The following is a 21,652-nucleotide window of genomic DNA, read 5'->3' as shown; positions in this document are numbered from 1 at the left end:
TAACATATATGAAGGGGCTAGGGATTCACAAAAAAGTTTTCACTGAATCTAAAATCCTGAAAGTTTGACTTTGGTCAGACTGTGGATATTGCTGTACGAAAATGAGGATGAGGGAGGACATTCTGCTTCTGCTGTTGAGACAGTGTGTCTGCAGCAGTGAGTGCTAGATGCATACAGCCTGAGGAACAGTCAGCAAAGGAAACGGTGATGAACTGCGGTCCAAGAAAGGAAGTGACAGAAGCACTGCTTCTCAGTTCCCACTCCCAATGCTAAATATATTATTTCTTTAATTACTATTTAATATTAAATATTAGTGTACTTGGGCTACTCTCAGTCTCATACAGATGACGAACAATAGGCTAAGAAGTTGTCACATACCTTCTGATGATCACCATCTGATTTTCCGGATGATCCATTTTTATCCCAACACTTCAGACTGGTGCCTCTTCTGGGAAAAAAAAAAAAAAAAAAAAAAAAAAAAAAAAAAAAAAAAAAAAAAAAAAAAAAAAGAGAGAAACTAAAAAGAAGGAAAAAAAACCCTAACAGGCTACAACAGTGTAGGTGAACAGTACTGAAGGTAAAGAAACATGGGATGCTGAGGTATACCTGACCAATCACTGAGGGGTAGATAGGGCACACAGGTGGAATGCATGTAAGATAAAGGGCATAAAAGATTGTTCTGGAAAGCAATAAAAGCTGATGTTTGAAGCCTTCTTCAGGGTTGGTCATACCTCCTCCGTCATATAAAGTCTTTAAGCCTCTCCCCATAAAAATATTTTTTAAAAAATCCAGAGTTCAGATCCTTGAAATTTCTAGAGCCAAACCTACCTTAAAATTTTTCTAAACAAACTCTATGATAAAGAAAGGGAGAAACACAGAAATCTATAATACACTATGAAATTAATACCTCATTTTTTCTAGTGCTACAAGATCTTTTTTGCAGTATGAACTTTCGATTTAATCACACAGCCATGTTATTATTCTAGAAAAGAGAAGCAGGTTTAATAAGAGCATTTCTAAAATAGCCAATTTAAATAAAAATAAATGAGCTTAGTTGTTATGACCAAAGGGAGAAGAGCACACATGCCATCATTACTGAAAATCCTGGCACAGAGTACCACAAGCACATCTTGGCAAAAGTACAAATAAAATATTTGCTATCTCACAGTTTTTTGCTTATTTTTTTTTGTTTGTTTACTGTCAGTAAATAAACCCAAATGAGCGCAAATGAGATGCCAGAACTGCATCGACTTGTCTGCCAACATGGAGTAGAAACCCTTGTACAATGCAAGTTCTTCCATGGGCACACATTACTCTTGTCTCACTCTCAAACGGGGAAAAAAATTAAAGGAAGAAATGAACACAGAGTTAAAGGCAGAGACCATGTCTAAAATAAGAGGAAAACCTACTCAAATACCATCATTCTTTCTGGCTCAAATAGTCAAGTTTTGCAATAGCAATCAGTTTCTTTAATCACAAATCAAAGTCTCTTTATAGCTAACACTCTGGACTTAACAAATTCCTCTCTTGACTCCTTCTGAGTGGGAAATTAAAACTTCTCTATCTCTATGCTGCATTTCTTGTGTGCTCAGCTGCAGGATCCCAGCCCCTCTTTCTCCATTGTCTGTATTCAATTGACGCTGCATTTTTGGGAAAAAGACAACCAGAAAGTGTGTGTATCAGCTTGATAATACATTGTAATTAACCTAACTTAACAAACATAAGAGAACTATTAAAAACATTAGGTATCTATCTAATGACAGGTAAATGGTTAAAAGCGCCTAGTTTATAAGTCATAATTACATTATCCTCTTTTTATAAATTATGTGCTAGTACTATAACTGGGTGTGTTTTTTCACCAGTATTTCCATTCTGTTGTGCTCGGACAGGGCAACCTGTGCACAGACTGCTCCGGTTTTGCTTGGTGATCAACAGCCACCTGCAACTGCATCCCATCAAATAAGATCATGACTTACTTGCAGGAATGGAGGTTCATAATTTCCACCAGAACTTTATAATCCAAACTCTTTGACTGGAGATAGAGTCCGTGCTGAAAGGCAGCAGCCAAAGTCTGTCAGTTATGGCTGTTGGCAGCCAAGTACATTGCACTGTACTGAAGCTTGGAAAACAAAGACAGACAACATGCCTAAGATGCTATTGCAGTGATAGCTGGCAGCCCTGTTATCTTCTAATGGAACGTGGTACGGTGTCCTTCACTATGGTGCACTTTGCCAGCTGCTCCCAGCACATGTGAAGACCCAGGCTCTGGTCTAGTGCAGTATTGCTCTGGACACCCACCAGCGTACACAGCGTAAGACACAGGCCGCAGAACTGAAGCAAACAAAACAAATCAAAACAACAACAACAAACAAACAAATAAAACTTAGACATAGTATTTTCCTCTGTATAATTTACTTTGGAATGGGGACCAGAGATTAAGATGCAAGGCTGGAAGCAAAAGCAAGTGCTTTTTGAGACCCAAAGGTTAATCTAAATCTGGATAAAGGAGTCACCCATTGGCAAGCCACTCATGAATGTTGCCAGGATGAGGATCAGAATAAATTTCCTGGAGTTTCTTGAAAGGAAAAAAACTCTTCAATGGTGCCACAAAACACTGCCATGGGACTCGTTTAGCCCTAGTCAGCAATCAGGCACCACCCAGCCATTCACTCACCCCTCAACCATCAGGACTGGGGACGGAATTTAAAGGGTAAAAGCCAGAGAACTAGTGGGTAAGATAAAGAGAGTAGGGAAAGAAAAAGCAGCACAGACAAGCAAAGCAAAACAAGGGAAAACAAGCCTGTGCTTCCCACAGGCTGGCAGGTGTTCAGCCATCTCCAGGAGAGCAGGGCCTCATCACATGTATTGGTTACTTGGGAAGACCAATGACATCGCTCCAAATGTCCTCTCTTCCTCCTTCTTCCCTTCACTTTACATACTGAGCATGATGTCATATGGTGTGTTTGGGGTCACCTGTCCTGACTGTATCCCATCCAAACCTCTTATGCTCCCCCCAATGTCTTTGCAGTCGTGGCAGTACAAAAAGCAGGAAAGTCCTTGACTTTGTATAAGCCCTGCTCAGCAATAAAAAAAACCTCTATGTTATCAACCCTGTGTTCAGCACAAATCCAAAACATAACACTGTACCAGACACTGTGAAGAAATTTAACTCTACCCCAGCCAAAACCAGCACGGTGGAAGGTTTGAGCTCAGAAAGTTGGAAAGCTTGCCATTTTCAGCTGAAAGGGTTTTTACCCTCTTCCATAGATACTTCTGCAAGACAGAATTCATCCTAAACTAGCACAGCCTTTTTCCTCCCGCCCTAAAGCATCATGCCAGTTGTGTAAGCTCAAAAATCCTTATTTCATGGAAAATAAAGTTGTTTCCATTTCCCTAAGTATGGTTATCACTAAAAGTTTTAATGTAATTTTCCATGTATTTAAATGACATGATTCAGCATACTTGTTAAGACAAAAAGGGACAGGGGGTGGGTAAGTGGCACAAGCAGGCACACACAATTGTCCCCTCACAGTTGCACAATTTGCATCTCGTATGTGTCTCTGCTGTTTTAACACAGAGATTAACTTCAGTGACCAAAACGTACAACTGTTTGCACAGCAACAATATACACAGATTATTTTTAGTTCAAACATGTGGCACTACTCATTGTGCAGCTGCTTTCATGCATTAATGCATTGGGATACAAAACCCTAATTGCAAGAGCCCAAATTAATTGCAAGCAATGAGACATTTTGGACTGAAAACCCCTTTTGGCTACACTGGAATAGAGTTGTTGACTTTTTAAGCTAAAAGAGATATGAATCATGGAAAATATTTCATTCTTAACCCCTCAAAGTACCCAATATTCCTAAACTAATGCAAAATACAGTTATGTGTTGGCTTAGAAATTACAATTTCTCTGCCAGAGGTTAATTCAGACTATTCATCCAAGATTAGTTGCAAGTTTTTAAAACTGTAAATAAATTCTTGTTCCTAAACAGCACAGGTTTTCAAAGCAGGGAGTCTAACCCACAGTCTATAAAAGGAAAAGATTTAAAGCAGAAATGGGACATTTGACTTCTGCATATTTGGAACATTTAATCACCCTTTCAGTTATATGGAATAAGTTAGACTTGTGGCTTTTTCCTCAGCTCCTTAGAAAAAGTGCATTTATTTAATAGAGCCTTAATGTTTTTGGGGATGATTTAGAATTGAGTCCTGCACCTTTTACAGGCAACTGCAGAACCCTGCTTCAGGAGGGAAAAGATCCAAAGGTTGTAAGCACTTGAAGGTAGAGAGTCTAATTTTTTGTCTTGTTTGAACAATGGTGGGCATCTTTCATATTTAGAATACAATATATTAACGAACACATAATTGGAATATTTTAGTCATTTTCTTAGATAGAGAGAGATCTGCAAAACCTGTTTTTAGCTGTAAACTCAGGGTAAAAAAAAATCTAAGATATAAAAGTACTATCTCAGGACTTAGAGAAAGTAGTATTTATGGGACCCAGATCTCAGACAGAAGTAGTTTTGGCAGATTTTGCTATAACGCTTCAAAACACTGGTGCTATTGAATCAATTCATACCATTCCTTTGCTGCAGATAACTACCCACATAAAAACAAGCTTCTGTCTTGCATAGTTCAGTCTTAGCACACATTTACATTCACTGCCAGTTTAAGTCTGTTATTTATATTGCCAATTACCATATTAAAATAAACATATGCAGTGTTGTCCTGAAGCGGAAAAAAAAAGATAATTCAAGTCACTAAATTCTCACAAAAAGCCGCACACACATCTAGCAGAGAACCTTGTGTAATTTCACATCTAATTTTCACATTTCCCTCCCAACTCTGAAATTTCTGTGGAGATCTCATGAGGGAGAATAAAATTTTAGTCCTTCTTATATTGCAAGCAAATGTGGTTTTGATAGGTTCACCTGTGACTCAAATAGTCAGAAGCCTATAATTTACAATTTGATGCAAGTTTAAAATTAGGGACCATATAATAGTTAATATACTTCTTGATGTCACTAGAGGAAAACTCTCAAAGCTGAGGAAGAGAGCATTGTGATGCACAGGTGAATCAAGTGCTGGTGAGTACACAGGCATTAAATAACCTATGCTGCCATTCAGTCTGTGAGCCAAGGCACTCCTGCTGCCAGGCACAGCCTTTGACTTCAATGATTTTCCAGTCAAAGAGTTTGGATAAACCCGTGTGTTACCTCAAAAAGCCAGGCTGCTTGCACTGTTACGCGTGGTTGGGATCTTGAAGAGTCTGGTGCTGCGCTGCAAGCCATCAGGAGCACATTTGCAGCTTCAGAAACCTCTCTGGCAGTAACTGTGCTTCCTGGTGACTCACTCGACCTCACTGCACAGGAACCGAGCACCTGCATTCAGTTCAAACAGACCACTTCTCTGGTCTCTCACTGCTGGACTTTAGTCAGTAACGCCTTGGTGAACGCAAGGTCTGAACACTGCCACTGATCATTTCATTGTATATGTACAGAGAGGACATAGCAGACCTCCAGCTTCTTCTGTCTTATCTTCTGTCCAGCTTCTAAAGAGTTCTCCTGCATGACAAATGAAATTCAAAACCTTAACAGACCTGGTGGAGAGCCTGATGCCAGACTACAGTTCTCTTGAAAGTGCCTGTCAGTAATGCCTTTATTTTTTTTTTTTCCTGGGTCCGTTTCTCAGTAGGCGTTCAGGATTACCCAAAGGAACAAGCAGCTTTCAGAAAAGGCATTCAGTTTATAGAGTCAACAGACACTCTTTTGTTGTTCCCTTTAGCAGCCTTAAGTTTTCATCTGACAGTCAAATTAAAAGCTGTCTGGAGAAGAATAATTTTCTGATCCAGTGCTTGTAAATCAGAAATTGGAGTGGATAGCATATGTATGTCTATAATCAAGAATTCTTAACTTGTCCATTTAGCTTTTTTAGACTATTTGGAGAGAATGAGTGACACTTGTGAATTTCAAAAATCCAGATGCTTCTTTGAGGGTCACAGCAATCATGTACCTCACTGTACTGGACAGCATGAACCAAGACTAGTTACAAGATGGACACTGAGTTATCCTATGGAAAGTATCAGTCTGTTGAGCTTCTTTTGGTACTCATATGAAGCAGTTCTGAAGTCCACTACAAATTAAACAGATAAGGATTTTCTGTGAGGCTGCAAAGAGCATAGCAATGTGCTTACCACATGCAATGCTTTTGTCAGATCAATGAAAGGAGAAGAGGAAAATACTTTATTTCCAGCACTGTCTCCTTACAAACCTTCTTATCCTAGGAAAATATTCCTTTTTCTAGTGTTGTTTCTATTTCTATATTCTATAAGCTCTTATTAACGTTAGTGAAATTAAGTTTTGAGCTGTCCTCAATGTGCACATATTCACATTTAATAGTACACACTAAAATTATATTCTATTAGGTTTTTGGTACTGACTGTATAAGCCTTTGGCATGAAACACAGCTAACAAGAGATCTAACAAGAGATATACTGGTACTCCAATCCATAAAAATGTTTTAAAATGGAAAACAATAAAAATCCTCTTTTCTCTTTGTATTACAGAAATGTTGGGACTAGTTTACTTGGATGGTATTCTCCTTTCTCCTCTTAACTGAAAGGGGCTGGAGCAGGGGAACGAGGAAAAAAAAATGCTGTTGGACTTTTTCAAATATTTCTTTACTTTAAAAGTTTTTGATGCACTTAATAACAGTTAAGTAGGCTATCCTCACAGTTACCTTGTGAGGCCTACCTTAACCCATGCCTACCAGCTACTTATATAGAAATAATTAGCAGTTGTTTGTGTGCCTTAGATCATGTTTTATCCCATGCTAGTTTTCCTTGGGCTATATAATTTAAGCAATATTTCTTACTCCCCTCTATAAAAAATGTGAGACCTTAAATTAGAGGTACTGTGATAACGTAAACCATAACAGAGAAGCAGGGATCACAGGGAGAACTTTACAGTTGGACGATCTGATTTGTCAGCATTTCTTTGGTACATCCAGGATGTCCTAAAGCACAAGGCATAGTAATATACAGAAACAGCTACACCAAGTGATATAAAAATCATTAGCAAAAGGAATTTGCATGACCAATTATTGTGTAAATGTTACCTAAATACGCAGAAAATAATCAATCTCACGGTTAAGTTTGTGTTTTATGAGTCAGCTAAGGCAGCTCAGGACAGGACACATACAGACCATGCTTATTCACAAATTTTGTAATAATTATTTTTTCCAAATTCTAACTAACTTAGATGAACTAACTTACATAACGCTAGGTTATTCTGTTATTTGTTTTCTGTCCATTTTTAAGTAGATAAAAGTAGTAAAATCTCTAACATTTCTGCCTAAAAATGTTATTTTAGCTGATCAGTTAATTTTATCTGATGATCACCCAAATATTAAGAATAGAATAAAATAGACCTGGTGTTTTGAGACCTAGGTTACCTACATTTTTCATTTTGCTAAACAGCCCTTCCTCTACAGACCTGCAATGTGTTTCATGACTTAGAAAGACCAAGTATTAAGTCTCCATAGTTGAAGAACATCAAGTAGAATTCAGGTGTGACTGAATTGCGCAGCGTAAGTGGAGACCTCTGGAGCATTTTTTGTACTCCACACAAAATTATTCTTATTTCTGTGAGTGGCTAAACATACAAAGCTTCTCAAATGAGCTCTGCTCCTACAGTTTCTCCTTAAGTGCTATGTTATGTGACTTGACATTTCTTATACATTTACAAGCTTCAACAATCACTTACCTTCCTGTATTCTTCATTAGCCATTTATTCCCTCCAATTAACAGATTTCAGACAAAATTACTTATAAATTCCTTATCTTTTGGCAACACATCCAGCAGCCAACTGCTATGGCTTTTCTGTTTCACTCCTAACCACAAATACACACTACAGAATGGAAAGCAGCAGGATTTGAGAAAGAAACCACTCCTCCCTGCTATGTCCAAATTCACTGGATGTGGCTAAAGTTGTAACTCCAGGAGAGAAACTTGTCCCAAGCAAGACTGGGACAGGTAGCTAGGCTCTGGGAAGGGGAGCAGGGGATGAGCAAACTGACTTTAAAGATTGCAGAGTTTAGATTTAACAAGCTGAGCAAGAACTTGTTACTGTTAATAAACATCTCTGATATATGCATCTCTTATGCAATTATAAATTTAAACGTAGGTTTAGACATTTTCTTCTACTACCGTCTTTACAGAAAAATATAATTGTGCATGTTGTTGGAGAATGGAGTGCCATATGCAATAATATGCAGAAGAAAGCCCACCTCTTAGGCCTCTACCTTGCCTGAGGATCCTCATCCTCCACTACACACATGGATGCTGGTACGTTACTGAAACGACAAAAACACACACTGGGACAGTATATGATGTAACATAAGGTACTCACCTTATGAGTAAGGCAGACTTTCCAAATGAAGATGTTGAATCAGACCTGGGAAAACTGAATTTGTCAGCTCCTGTTCTGATACAAAACCTAAAGGTATAAGATTAAAAAGAGTGGGTTTGCGTATCGGCTTGAGAAATTGCAGCATATGTCTAGAACTAACTATGCAGAAGTACTGCAACCCACCAGTTTTAATCTTGCTTTAAATCTTAACAGGAGGGACACCAAAGAAATGCTCTGCATTTGGTTTTTTGAAAAATGCATAACATGCTGTAGCATCCTGCAGAAATCTGCATCACTCACTACCATTTTCTTCTGTTTTCAAAATGCCTGGTAAATTAAATTTCCATTAGCTTTCCTTGTTCATGTTCACAATCTTTAGAACTATTAGGGTTATCTTTACTGATAAAAGAATGGAATCTTGCTGTACATTACAAAGATATGTAAAAAATATTAGTTTTCCTATAGCAACCATATCTCATTTAGAACTTGTCATGCTGCAAATCTGAAGATATGACACAGCACACTCAAATCCATCCATAACACCCTCTCCTAATGACAACCTGATCAGAAATGTCTACAGAACTACCCCTACAACCACTGTCCCACAAGACTGCAACAGCTGGCAGCGGCTGCTGCATCAAGGCTGCATTTCTCACCCTTACAGAACCTTAATGACCCTTTCTTTCATTTCCAGTACTGCATCTGCTACTTAATAACATGAAGCTTGGCAAGATGGGGTGATGACTTAGGTAGCCCACTGCATTCAGTAACACAGAATGCAGTCTGTGATCCGAAGTAAGAATTTTGTCAGTTCTCATTATTACTAACATCCTATGCTGTGCTTTACATTATTTTATGGGACCCAAAATATTTTAATTCTACTCTCCCCAAGGAATTTCCCCCGTGCTAGGCATATATTTTTTCTGATAAAAATAAAGATATTTAATTATTCTTTTATTATTATAATAAAGGAAGATATTTAAAAAATAATCATCTTCATTCATTGACAGTTGCCTTAGAAACATTAAAGCAAAAAAGATGATCCCTTCCTTTCTTATGCCTTCCAGGTTCAGCTTTAGCTGTTTGATACACAGGATTCTGGAGTACACTTCCCAGGGCTGAAAACAGAGGAAAGAAAATGAGCTCCTATTGCCAATCACTATTCAGATGAAAAGCTTTCTTTTTTTTTTTTTTTTTTCTTCAGTGAGACATCAGGTGAGAGGCAACACATTTTTTACCATAATTCCAGAAGTTTTCACACAAGAGACTCCAAGCTTGTTGGCTTTTTCCAGGTGCAATATTGATGTCAGTTTTTCTCCCATTACTGCTGAGATTTTTTTTTTACAAGAAGCTGATTTTCCTGCCCTATTCTTCCATAGCTCATCCTCTTTTTCGTAAACAGGCTTCCTATTACAGTGACTCCCAGAACCATGAAATATGGCTCATCCACTTGAGAGGTGGAATATTCCACCTTTTGCTCTTTTTCTCTCTCAGTTCCAGGGTGTATATAGCACTTCACAGTCAAGAAGTAAGAAATTCTGACAGCAGAGACTGTTTAAACAGGTATTTTTTTCTTATGCTTCTTTTTTGAAACAAAATATAACTGGTTTTCCATTTTGAAAAACATTCTAACAACTTCAAAACTGTTGTGAAATCTCCAATACGGTTTTCTGGTTAAAGACCCTCTAGTCACAGTAGCTCAAAACCTAATTTACAAAATCCCCAATCATAAATGCTAATTGAACTCTAGTGTCATGATACATAGCAATATCTTTACTAAAGATCCTTGAAGCACTTATTTTCACTCATGCAGCTTATTCCACTCATAGTTAGCAATGGAGAAGATGGCAGCAGTCCCACATCAGCTTCAACAGAAAGAGTTCTCAATTCAAGAGGTCAAGAACCAGATTTGAATTTTCCTGTTAATCACCTGCTAAAGAGTTCATGTTTATAGAGATCATGTCTTTCAATATTCATTCACCCCTACAGTTCACCTTTTGGGAATTACTTGCTTGCAAGGTAACATCAGTGGAAATCCAGTTTGCAGTAACATGAATAGCTCAAAATTTCAAAAGAGGAAGGGAATCTAACAGATACATGTCTTGGCGAGATTCATGAACATTTTCCAGTAGAATTGAAGCATGCAATGAATCCACCCTGATATGTCTGTCAGAAGCCTTCAATCAATTTTACCACTCTAATCCTTACCAGAACGCACATACAGCTTTCCCTGCCACAGTACTCTCTTCAACAGATGTCAAGGCTCAGGTCCTCAGCAGATCCTACCTACTCCTATTTCATGGGATCTGATTCTACCACGCAGGCACCACAGACCTTCAAGGAAGACCAGGTCACTTCCAAGATGCCACCTAAGCACAGAGGAGTTGACCAAATACTGTTAATGCCCCATAGTTCAGGATACCCTGAACAGCCTTCAGGCCACATCTGGGAAAGTGCTGATGGGACTCATGAGTGAGGTGTGCTCTGTTATGCTTTACTGGGATGTTCCTCATACCCAGACATATCAGAGCTGGAGTCTCATAAAAGAGAAAGATAACAAAGAATGCATACACCCAGTGCTTAAGGCTCTAGCTGGAGTTTGACAATGTGACCTCATTTCCCTATTTCATATAGATCTAGATTCTCACTGCAGAGAACACGTTTACAAAGTTAGAAAAATAAAATAAATGCTTTTTGACATGCAAACTGGCTAAATTGACACTATTATATTCAGAGGCACAGAAACAGGAAAGTCATGGGAATATGCGAAGGAAAATGATCCCTCTTTCACCAGTTGCACGGCCTTAAGGCTCCCTTTAGTACTATGTTCTTATGTAACAGTAAACAATGTCCTTTTATATAAAAAACACAGTTGTAAAACCTCTTTCCTTTCTCTGCCCACCCTTGGTTTTTGCACTGTTGAATACAGAGTGCCTGATGTCCAAAAGACCTGATATTAATATCCCTTTTCTGTAAATATATTTGGCCCTCTAGGGTCCTTTAAGCAGAAAAATCCCAGATCCTCATCAAACCTTCGACAGACTACGAAATATGCTCCAATACCCTTGAAATGGAGGATGAGCTGTCAACATTGTTCCTGTGGGATGTGGTCCTTTTTTAATGCTGCAGAAGTCTAGCTCTATGGATTTCAGTGCTGTACTTACCTATACTACAGCAGAGCTGACTCCCTTTTATCAGTTATCAGACTAAAGCAAGCGCAGACCATATGCTTGGATGTATCAAAGTATTTGCCAAATCCTGTTGACACTATTCTACACACATGAGATTGAACTGTGGACACTTACATCATCATTTTTTATATAAAACCATTTATATAGATAGAACATAATTGAAGCAAAATGGGAACGCTTTTACATAAACATAAGTTTGGAGTTCTACATGTCTACAAAATTTGAATTCAAAACTTACAAGAATAATAATTTTTCATCATAGAAATGATCATCCTTCCCTCCAAGAAATGAGGGGGTTTTTTTTAATTTGTGCTGTTTAGAAGAGCTTGTCTATATAGCTTTTTCCAGGTTTCCTAGAAACTTAACTATGCAGATGGTCACATCTCCTCTAGGTAAAAGATCTATCTTTACTAAAGATGAGTGAAGACAATTTTGGTTCAGAAACTCCCCTGAGAGTCCTAGATGTAAGGCAATTTAAAAAGTAAAATCATTTACTACAGCCACCACCTCTGCATTCTGGTTCTTTGCCAGCAACAGGTCAACGCAGCTACCTCATAACCTACCAGAAATGCAGTTTCTTTCTTCTCTCTCTTGCATTTAATAAAATAATGTTTAAACAAACCAAGAAACAAACAACCCACTGTCCCCCAAAACAGAGGTGGTTTTCTGCTTGTTTTGATAGCTTGAAGTCTATTTTCTGTGGTGGTGTAAAAACAAGGGAAGATGCAAAGCTAAGATGTTTGTGTATTTAGGTTTGTTTCAATACAAATATTTGTAAACATTTCTTTTCCCAGCGACCTCACGCTGTTTCAAAAAAGCCACAGTTCTAAAGTTTTCTTCCTAACCTGACAAAAGGTTTATGGTCACCCCAAAAAAATGGACATGCAATGTTTTTAACACTCATCTGTACCTCAAACTCTTTGCCGTGACTATTATCTTTTTTAACAGCTTCACTGCAGAATATAATTTTGAAAGCTATGCTCAGAATACAGAGTTCTTATCCTGAACTGTAACTGATGCCCAAAGCATGCCATGAAGAAGAGAACTGTAAGATAGGAAGAAACACCAGTCAAAATCTAATATAAATGCTAATTTACTTATGTACTAAAAATCTAGCAAAAGCTGAAAAGAAGGCATGCCTTCATTTCTAGACCAGAAGTCTGAATGGTTGCTTATTGCCTTTAGACATGAAATGGCCTTACAAAATTTTAAAAAAAGGCTTTTACTCCCTGTGCCCCATTTCTCTTCATCTGTATAATTAAACTGGGGTGATGCATGCAGAATTTTTAAAACTTAATATTTGCCAAAATATTAGTTGTACATAATTTAACTGTCAATTAGCCATCTAAGAGGTAAAAAAAAAAAAAAAAAAAAAAAAAAAAAAAAAAAAAAAAAAGCTGGTAACTACATGAGAGAGAGAGAGAGTGGAACCAATTACAACTATTTTTCCAATGTAAGAATTTCTAAATCAGCTCCATTCTTTAAAATAGTAATTTAAATATGCAATACTCAATCTAGAAGACAAAAAGTTCTCAAAAAGGAACACAAGTAGACAACTCTTTAGGAACATTCAGGAAATCTATTTTAGCTAAACCAAAGCAAATCTTTTAGTCTGCTTTCTCCATTAAACCCCATAATACCACCATTTTCTCTCCATTTTGTTTCCATTTAAATTATCTTTATTTGACTTTCCTTTAGCTCAAATAAAAGATTGCCAAGGAAAATTTATGATTTTCTGTAGGTTTTAGAGACTGAGAAAAAATTCTAAGGTATTTTCCTGAGGAGGAATCTTTTCAAAACTAAGCAGTAGATAATACTTTCCAGGTTCATATTTTCCTAAACGTTGATAAAACCAGATAAAATTAGTAATGGTAAGAAGAAAGAAGAAGAGAAATTTTACTTTCTTTTAATAAATAAAGATAAATAAAAAGATAGATATATAAAATCATATACTACACAAATGAATACAGTGAGAGCTCCTTTGATACAGCTGGATCTATAAAGTTCAAGAGTTCTGCATTCTTCTCTTTCAGGGCAGAGTGGATTTGGCAGCTGCAATAACCACTAGCCTGGATAATTTCTTGAGTGTAAAACTAAACAAAGCTAAAAAAGCCACCATGAATCAGAAAAAAAATTTTAAAAAATCACAGATAATGTACTGCATAGGCCCACAAAATAGTCACTAGGGAGTACTAACCTTATTGTGCAATTACTTTCCAAAGTATGTACACTGCTCTTGGGTTCATCATTTACCTTAAAACCAGAAAAATGTACAGTAAATTGTGGCAGATCTACAATTTGGCTAAAGAGAAGCCCAAATAGTGACTTTTCCTACTTGGATGCACCTGAAAGAAAGAACCAACAGTAGTCCCCACCTTAGAGTGTGTGCATTTAAGGTAATCATTATGCAGCTGCTTGAGCTTCCTGACTAGAGAGTAGAAACAAATTGCACTACTGGCAGAAATTCCTGTGTCAGGTGCAGGTTCTCTGCATCCAGAGCCAGGGCTCAGCTTTTTATTACCTTGACTTATACCTAGCACTGTTATGAGTACTTCTTTTTAACTATTATAGCAGCTCCTGCTGCTCTGCCCTCTCACAGAAACATACCTTCTTCCCTCTTATAGTGATATAAATCCCGGGGTCCCAAATCCTAGTGGATGCACAGACTCATATCCTTCCTTCATTACTGTGGGAATGTTCTTGTAATTCATCTAAATGGAGAAATTAATGCTTTGCTCATAGAGGAAACAGAAATTACTCTGGCAGTCAAGGGAAAATTGGAATATAAGGCACACATATAGCAAAGGCAGAGGATGGATGGTACATTCTAAGCTTGCAAATATAGAACTATTTTCAGCTATTTCCCCCAGAAAATATATGATGTTCACAGGCCACATGATGCAGCAAGGACTAGTGTAGGCAGTGAGAGTTCTGTGGAAACAGCAGAGACATGAGATGTAGGTCTGTGAGATACCTACCTGTAGCTCACTTTATTCTTTAATACCTATTTTGAAAACTCAGTCTGAATGTTTACCAGGGACTCAGACTGCATAGAAATATCAAAATAATGTCCTAGCACTACAAATACTTGATACTTACAAAAACCCCCTGTCAAACTAATAAACCTTTCTAGTCATGACTCATTCATCAGCTTTGCCAGAGCACTTGTTTGCATTTCTAGTATCACCAGAGATGATGACTATTCAACTTCGAAACAGGATTATTTAATCTGATACGACCTGATTGAAAACATGCCTGTTTAAAGTTTTTTCCTCTTCCTCTATCAGGTGGAGTAGAACAAGCTACCATTAAGCAGAGCAATCAGTGCTGTAACACTACAACTAGCATATTTATCATCTCACGTTGAACGATGGAGTATTCAATTGTAATGGTAGCCTATAAGGACAGAGTTGATACTGCAGTTGTAAAAATGACCTAGAGGAGGTGCTTGTTAAAGAAGTAGCTTGCAGATGAGTGTCTATCCTGTATGGACTAGAATAAATGCAGTCTTAGAAGTGATACAAACCTTAGATAAGTGATCAGCTGCAGTCTCTAGAAGGCTTGTGTGACAGTCCAATGTTTGAGCCAAGAGGAAATAAATTATAATTGTCCCTTTTGGAACTGAGGCTTGTCTGTAAGGCAAAAGTCTAGAAAAATAATAGTCTGGCTAAAGATGAGAGTTGAAAACAAATCAAAAAAAACCCTTCAAAATCCTTCTTTGTTCTTGCAATTCAGATGTGAAAAGAATATTATAAAATATTATTTAAATATTTTTAAAATAAAATTATAAAATATTCTTCCCATTTATATTTTTTATGCCAAATATATTTCTGGTCACCAGAAAGGTCTCAGACAGAGATTTGTTTATGAATGCCCATACCTGTATTTCCAGCTTCAACACAACAACAAGAATTTTCTTAGATTTCTATAAAAGTTATCCAACAATCCATTATTTCCCTTTTGTTTTCTTTGGTGTTGGTTGGTTGGTTTTTTATCATCTCCTTGAGTAAAATAGAATTGTGTGTGCTACTCTTACTCTAAAGAAACTTTACTTAAAGGGATTGGGAAAAGAATAAACTATTCATTAACAATCCTAAACATATACAAGGTGTTACAAAGGCAGGTAAACCAAGGGTATTTAAATAAACAAACAAACAAATAAATAAATAAATAAATCGAGCTAAATTTTTTGGATCATATCCCATAGTCTCTCACTTTGTGTACTGAACTGTAAAGCTCTCATGTTTTTCAGTCATATAACTCAATCCCATGCATCTCAAGATCTTTTTCTTCTGTTTTGCTATCAGCAAGCAGAAGCACAGTTTGTGCACAAACACTTCTCCCTCTCAACCTCCCCATTTCTTTTTTTTTTCCCCCCCCCCCTCCATTCAGAAAGCTCAAGTTCTTCCCAAGACTGCATTAAGAAAGAGGGATACTTACCTAAAACTGCCACCAGTTCTTAATTCACAGAAGAGCTTGAAGGTTTATATTCTTTTTTTGGAGTGTAAACTGATTCCACCTCTTTAGAAATGCTAACGTCCCATGGCTGGATGAGCCATGGTCATCTGCTGTCCTCAAACAGATGTTTCTCTAAGTTCTAAATAAATGATTAGCCCATAGAGAGATAAAATGTTCTTTCCGGCATCACACAGCGGTGTTCAAATTTCAGGGTGAAATCTTTCCACATAATTAATCATGTATTTCATGGGAGCATGCACACTGAATCATACTTTGTACAAGTTTATGAACTGGATCAATGCACACAGCTTACTTACTCTAGGATCTTGAGTGACCTTTTGAATGCAATCACTGAGGGTCAGATTGGTCTTTGAAAGAGAAGTCACAAGTGACTTTTGGAATAATGATCTAAGCGTTAAATCCCACAATAAAGACATATCTTAATATTTTCATTTTCCTGCCCATTGAAAAAAAAAAAAATCAGAAAATAGCTGAGCAAGATAAGGCTTATCCATATTTTTAAACAAGAGGGAAAATGAAATTAGCAGGAAATATTGGGAGTTAATTGGGAATAGAGTAGAAACTTGGTAGTCATAATTCTCCTTATCACATTAACTATAGTTATGTTCCTAGACTTTAATCTGTTCATTGAGAAAGCAGTAAATTATGAAATAGGCTTGGTTCTTAATAAATATTCATAACCTCAGGGCATGAACAGTACAGGCAGAATCCTGTGCTGATCATCCCTTCAGGTCCTGGGATATGAGTACTTCAGAATACAGAGTGAGCAGGAAGAGTTTATTTTATTTCCTATGCAGTATTAAATTTTGCTTTTGAAACAATATAAAGAGTTGCAAGAATGAAAAGTTACTACAGCTTTTATGTCAGAAACTGTAGAATCTGATTTTAAGCAGCAGAATGTATATGGTGTGGCCCTGTCTGGCAGTGCTGAATAAGGCAGCTTCTTGCCCTCTTCTGAAGAAACATCATGATAGGTCTGTGGTGACTATGCCATATTTCAGACATCAATAATAATTTTTAAGTTCATTTACTGGGTTTTTTTTCTATTCTGCCAGGCCATGAATAGCTTATGCCTTTTTCTGACCTGATTAGAAACAAGTAACATAAAAGAAATATTCTTTTTAATTTTCTCATACTCTTATCTCTCAAAAGGTTCAATGTTTACATTCTACTTACAAAATAAAGAGAGGCAAATAATTTGCTCCAACTTGGTGAACATTCAAGGTTTTCAGTTTCCGAATTTAGCTGTTTTCTACCAAAGAAAACACCACATTTCCCAGCATCTGAAAAGATATACGGCTTCTGGAATAAAAATACTATTAAAGAAAAGAATTCATGAATAAGATTATACTGAGAAATACTTTTAAGGCAAGTCAGAAAAAGAACAGGAGTTTCAACATGTTCTTGCAAATATTTTGGCCCATGTAAGTCATGAATATATTCTAATTGAAAATTAAATTGCTTAATGTTCACCTAACTCACAGCACTTTTGTGTCAGCTACCTGAGGATTCACCTTTTAAAGATCTTTCATGAGCTGAGGCATATTGGATTGAGATAATCCTCACATACTTGCCCGATCTCCTACACTACTAAAGAAAAAAATCAAAGTCTCTCACTTCATACCAATAATCACTTCCAGTTAATCTTGTCCGTGTAAAAGGACCCATTCCATCAAATTATGCAAATAAGGAATATAAATGAGAAAGGGTGATTAGTGTTCCAATACATTGCATCACTTCAGCTTTCCCATCTCTCATCACAAGAGAATTTAAGTGCTGGTTAGGAAGGCAATTGGAATACACATCTGTATGTTTATTGCATCCTCCAAACCTAATCCTGTGAAGGATTCTGTTCTCCCAAATATTTGGGGGAGGAAAAAAAAAAAAAAAAAAAGTTCCTAATGGGACCAGGTAGTAAAAGATAATAGGAAACAAAGTCATTAAGGAAAAATAAAAGCAGTAGTTTGGCAAGTATATCAGATGAATAATTAAGTGCAGTCTTTGTTCAACAGTGCAAAGAGAACTTAATTCCTGAAAGTTTTTGCTAGGAGGCATTGTGTGGTATCTCCAAACTATGTGGGATAAGGGTGGGGGCTGAGGAATGGAAGTGATCCAAAGAGAGTTAGGGATTAGATTCCTGAGAGATTGCAAGAGTCATCTAGGGTTAATAAAATGAACAAAGTGAGGGAAAACATTGCCTGTAATGAAGTCTATTGATTATGAAGCTGTCTCCAAAGGGAGCAGTGTTTGCCTTTTAAGAACACAACCAATGAAAGCACTAAAGAAAGCTTGTAAAAGGCCACAGCTGAACTAACAGAGAATGGTACTTGACCTGGGGAGAGTTGTAGCTTTTTAAATTTTTTATGCATAGAATGGTATTTGTGTAAGAGTACAAAGTGTAATCAGTGTTATTACCTGTCCCTACACAAGTGTCAACACTCTTCTCTGCAGGTGCCAGCTGGTACTGCGGTCTGCGGGAACGAGCTGCCCATCCCATCAATTAAATGTTTGCAATAACTATAGACAAATTCAGTGTTCCACATCTGGTTTAGTGCCTTGAAATTAGGATTACTGTAGAAAGCTGTATTTTAATTTGAAAGTCATAAGTCACAGAACTCCAGATTCACTATAACCAAAATTTTCGTATTGTAAGTTTCGTCAACCAGTCATACAAATTACGTGACTTGTAGAAAAGGATCAAGTCCCCACTGACTAGTAAGAATGCATGGTTCAATTAACTAAACCAAGGCAGCTTTTATTCCAGTATACCCACAGAAGTTTAACCTGCAGAATTATCTATTTAGTTCCTGGCAAAAAAACCAAAATAAGTTTGGGCCACATTGATATGATGCAAAAAGTAATTGTAAAAGACAACTGTGTGGGTTTCTATTCTACGTTACTAAAAAACAGACATAGGAATCCAAAGCATGCATCAAGCTGTTTGAAAATTTAATAGCTTTCTAGAGAGAAAGGGTAATAATTCTGTTCCCTCACTGCATCTACCCTCTCCCCCAATCAGAATCTTTATGTCGACCCACTCCTTGATCCTTGTTGTTCCAAAACATCGATTTGGGGATTTCCTCAACAAAGACTTCGAATTTTAGCAGCCCTATGATCTATACCAGAAAACATGCTATACACAGATGCAAAATACATGGAAAAAAGCAATACCTAGCTAATTGTTGTTTTAATAAAACAATCAGTGATGTTGAAGAACACTTTTTTTTTTCTCAGTCATAAGTGATTGCAGTAAGGACAATAAACAAACATAAAAAACCCCAAACAAAATGTAAACAAATCAGATGGGTATTGTTCCAACTCAAGTGTCATAGAACTTACCAAAATGGCAGTGGATATCCAAACCTACAGGCCCAGTTCTTTCCTAATAATCTCGTGGTGAGTTTAATTAAAAGAAAACCAAACAATTTCAAGAAACAAACCTTGATCAAGCCTATTTAATTGTGGATTTGGTTTGCTATTTCCAATGCCATAAACTGCAGCTGCCTTTCTACGTAAGATTTTGATCAAGTTCTCCTTCTCACGCCCACTCTGATATACATTACCTTACTGCTTTGTACCTAAAGTTTAAAAATCAGTGGTCTGCAAAAACAGTGTGGAGAAAAAATCTGGTTCTAGAATCAGATTTAAGTCCTCCACATCTCAGACACGCAAATTGTGATGATTTGTAACTACAGCCTCTAAAATCGTCTTCAAACATTTGATAAGAAGGCATTATATTTCTTTGTAGACTTCTACAACACAATTTAAAGAAATGTTCCGTGACTCATTTCCAAAGTATTATAGCTGACCTTGTGGATATGCCATAGCTGTTGCAAAAACTGTCAAAGCTGAGAGAATTTGTAGGATTTTTTAGATATATTTGAGAAAAGCCAGTCAATGAAACTAATATGAAATTCTATGCTTGTATGATGAACTAGGGTAATTGTTTCAATAGAAACAGAAAAAGATGGTGCTACAAAATGATTAGGAATCTGTAATCTTCAAAAAGAAAACATGAGTGCCACTCAGAATTTCTATGTTGTTAGACAATTAAACCTCTAAGGAGATCTATACTACCCTCAATAAAGCTCCACTTAATATCTCCAGAGAACTGAATCAATTCCAAAATGGAGCTACATGTAACTGAACTTGCTGCCTCCCAGTCACTCACTAACTCTCTACAAATATTGCACAGCACTTAGTGGGATTAGGGCAAAATCAACCATGAAAGGCATAAATTGCACAACCATGAAGCACACTGATCTCTTATTATTGCTATAATTGTATCAGACGAGCAGTAAATTTCTGTGTTGGAAATGCAGATCCAATGACATTAGAGTGCATATTGATTCTGGCTGTTTGCTGGAGATGGAAGTGAAAGCCTTGGAGAGAGCTGAAGCAAACTGGGACCATACAAAGTAATATTTAAACGAAAGGGATTTTCATATCTTAGTTAATTGTTGTGAATATTTACACAGTATTAATTATTACTAAATGCAGTTATTTTATATACTATCTGAATGGCACTTCATTGCACAGGTTTATTAGCTAACTTTTAGTTAATTTATACCTGAAGGGAGAGAAAGGCTTTCACCAAACATTTTTTTCCCAACAAGCACAAACCTCCATGCTTTAGTCTACAGTTACATGACCTGAGTATTGTCTTATGACCTAGAGGAAGGAGAAATAATTCTGTTTTAGCTTCTCTCAAGCACCAGTTGTTAGTATAAGAGTTATCAGTTTCTCATTTGTGCCTGACACTGAAAAAAAGGCAGAAGGACAGAGATAATTTTCTGGTGTTTATTATTCTTCCAAGAGAGACAGGTGGTCATCATTGGATTCAAGCATTTTCATGCTTCAAGTCACATGTGAATATACACTTTCATTTTCAAATATATTTGGGCAGAGTTAAAGATGATCAATACTCAAAGCACTGCACTGGATTACAAGGAACATCCAATCCCATGCAACAATTAACAACTACAAATAGAGTTTTCTCCTGTTGAGGAAACCCCACAAACTTCTGTCTTTTAAGAAGAGATCAGGCCACGCATGCACAGATGCAGGGTCTCACTTTAGAATCATATCACAAGAAAGAAACAAGGAAATGGGTTTTTTTCAGCTAGAAGGTAAAAAATCCAATGTTCCTGAGTTAAAAAATACAGTGCCTAAACATGGCAATGAATCTTAATAGGGCCTGCCTAAACTCCCTCCCTTATTCTGTGGTCCTTGTGGTCTGTAACAATTCAAGAAAAGGATTATATCACTGTGGAAGCAGCAGATGTTTCTCTCTGTGCCTCTATATAGGCAAACATTTGTGGAGAATACTCTCTTCCAGTAAAAGTAAGATTTCCCCCTGCCCCAATCTTCTAAAGATGTTCTACCCTGAAAAAGGTGGATAGAGGGATGGTGAAATTCAGCTTCAGCAGCACCTAGCCCAAGATAACACATTCAAACCCTGTAGTTCATAGATTTTCAACAATATTATTCCTTCAAAAAGAAGAAGAAGAAAAAAAACCAACTAAACAAACAAAATGAAGACTGAAAGTAAACTTCAAAAAAATC

General features: G+C 37.0%; 1 long non-coding RNA gene across 4 annotated transcripts in view; it reads right to left on the bottom strand.

The window, feature by feature from the left end:
- LOC120753566 (uncharacterized) overlaps positions 1–21,652 on the bottom strand; it is a 48,300-nt gene that overhangs the window by 792 nt on the left and 25,856 nt on the right. Inside the window, exons 3-7 of one of the 4 annotated variants that reach the window (XR_005701153.2) lie at positions 8,418–8,504; positions 6,022–6,141; positions 5,226–5,573; positions 1,977–2,331; positions 379–448 (exon numbers count right to left, since the gene is read on the bottom strand). This is a non-coding gene — a long non-coding RNA (uncharacterized LOC120753566). Of the gene's footprint in view, positions 1–378; positions 449–1,976; positions 6,142–8,417; positions 8,505–21,652 lie in introns of all 4 variants that reach the window. The other 3 variants (XR_005701151.2, XR_009207860.1, XR_009207859.1) reach the window with 3 other exon arrangements.

The sequence above is a fragment of the Hirundo rustica genome, chromosome 5, assembly GCF_015227805.2.
Source record: "Hirundo rustica isolate bHirRus1 chromosome 5, bHirRus1.pri.v3, whole genome shotgun sequence".
NCBI classification, from domain to species: Eukaryota; Metazoa; Chordata; class Aves; order Passeriformes; family Hirundinidae; genus Hirundo; species Hirundo rustica.
The sequence above is the reverse complement of the archived record's forward strand: the minus strand, read 5'-3'. Positions and strand labels throughout refer to the sequence as shown.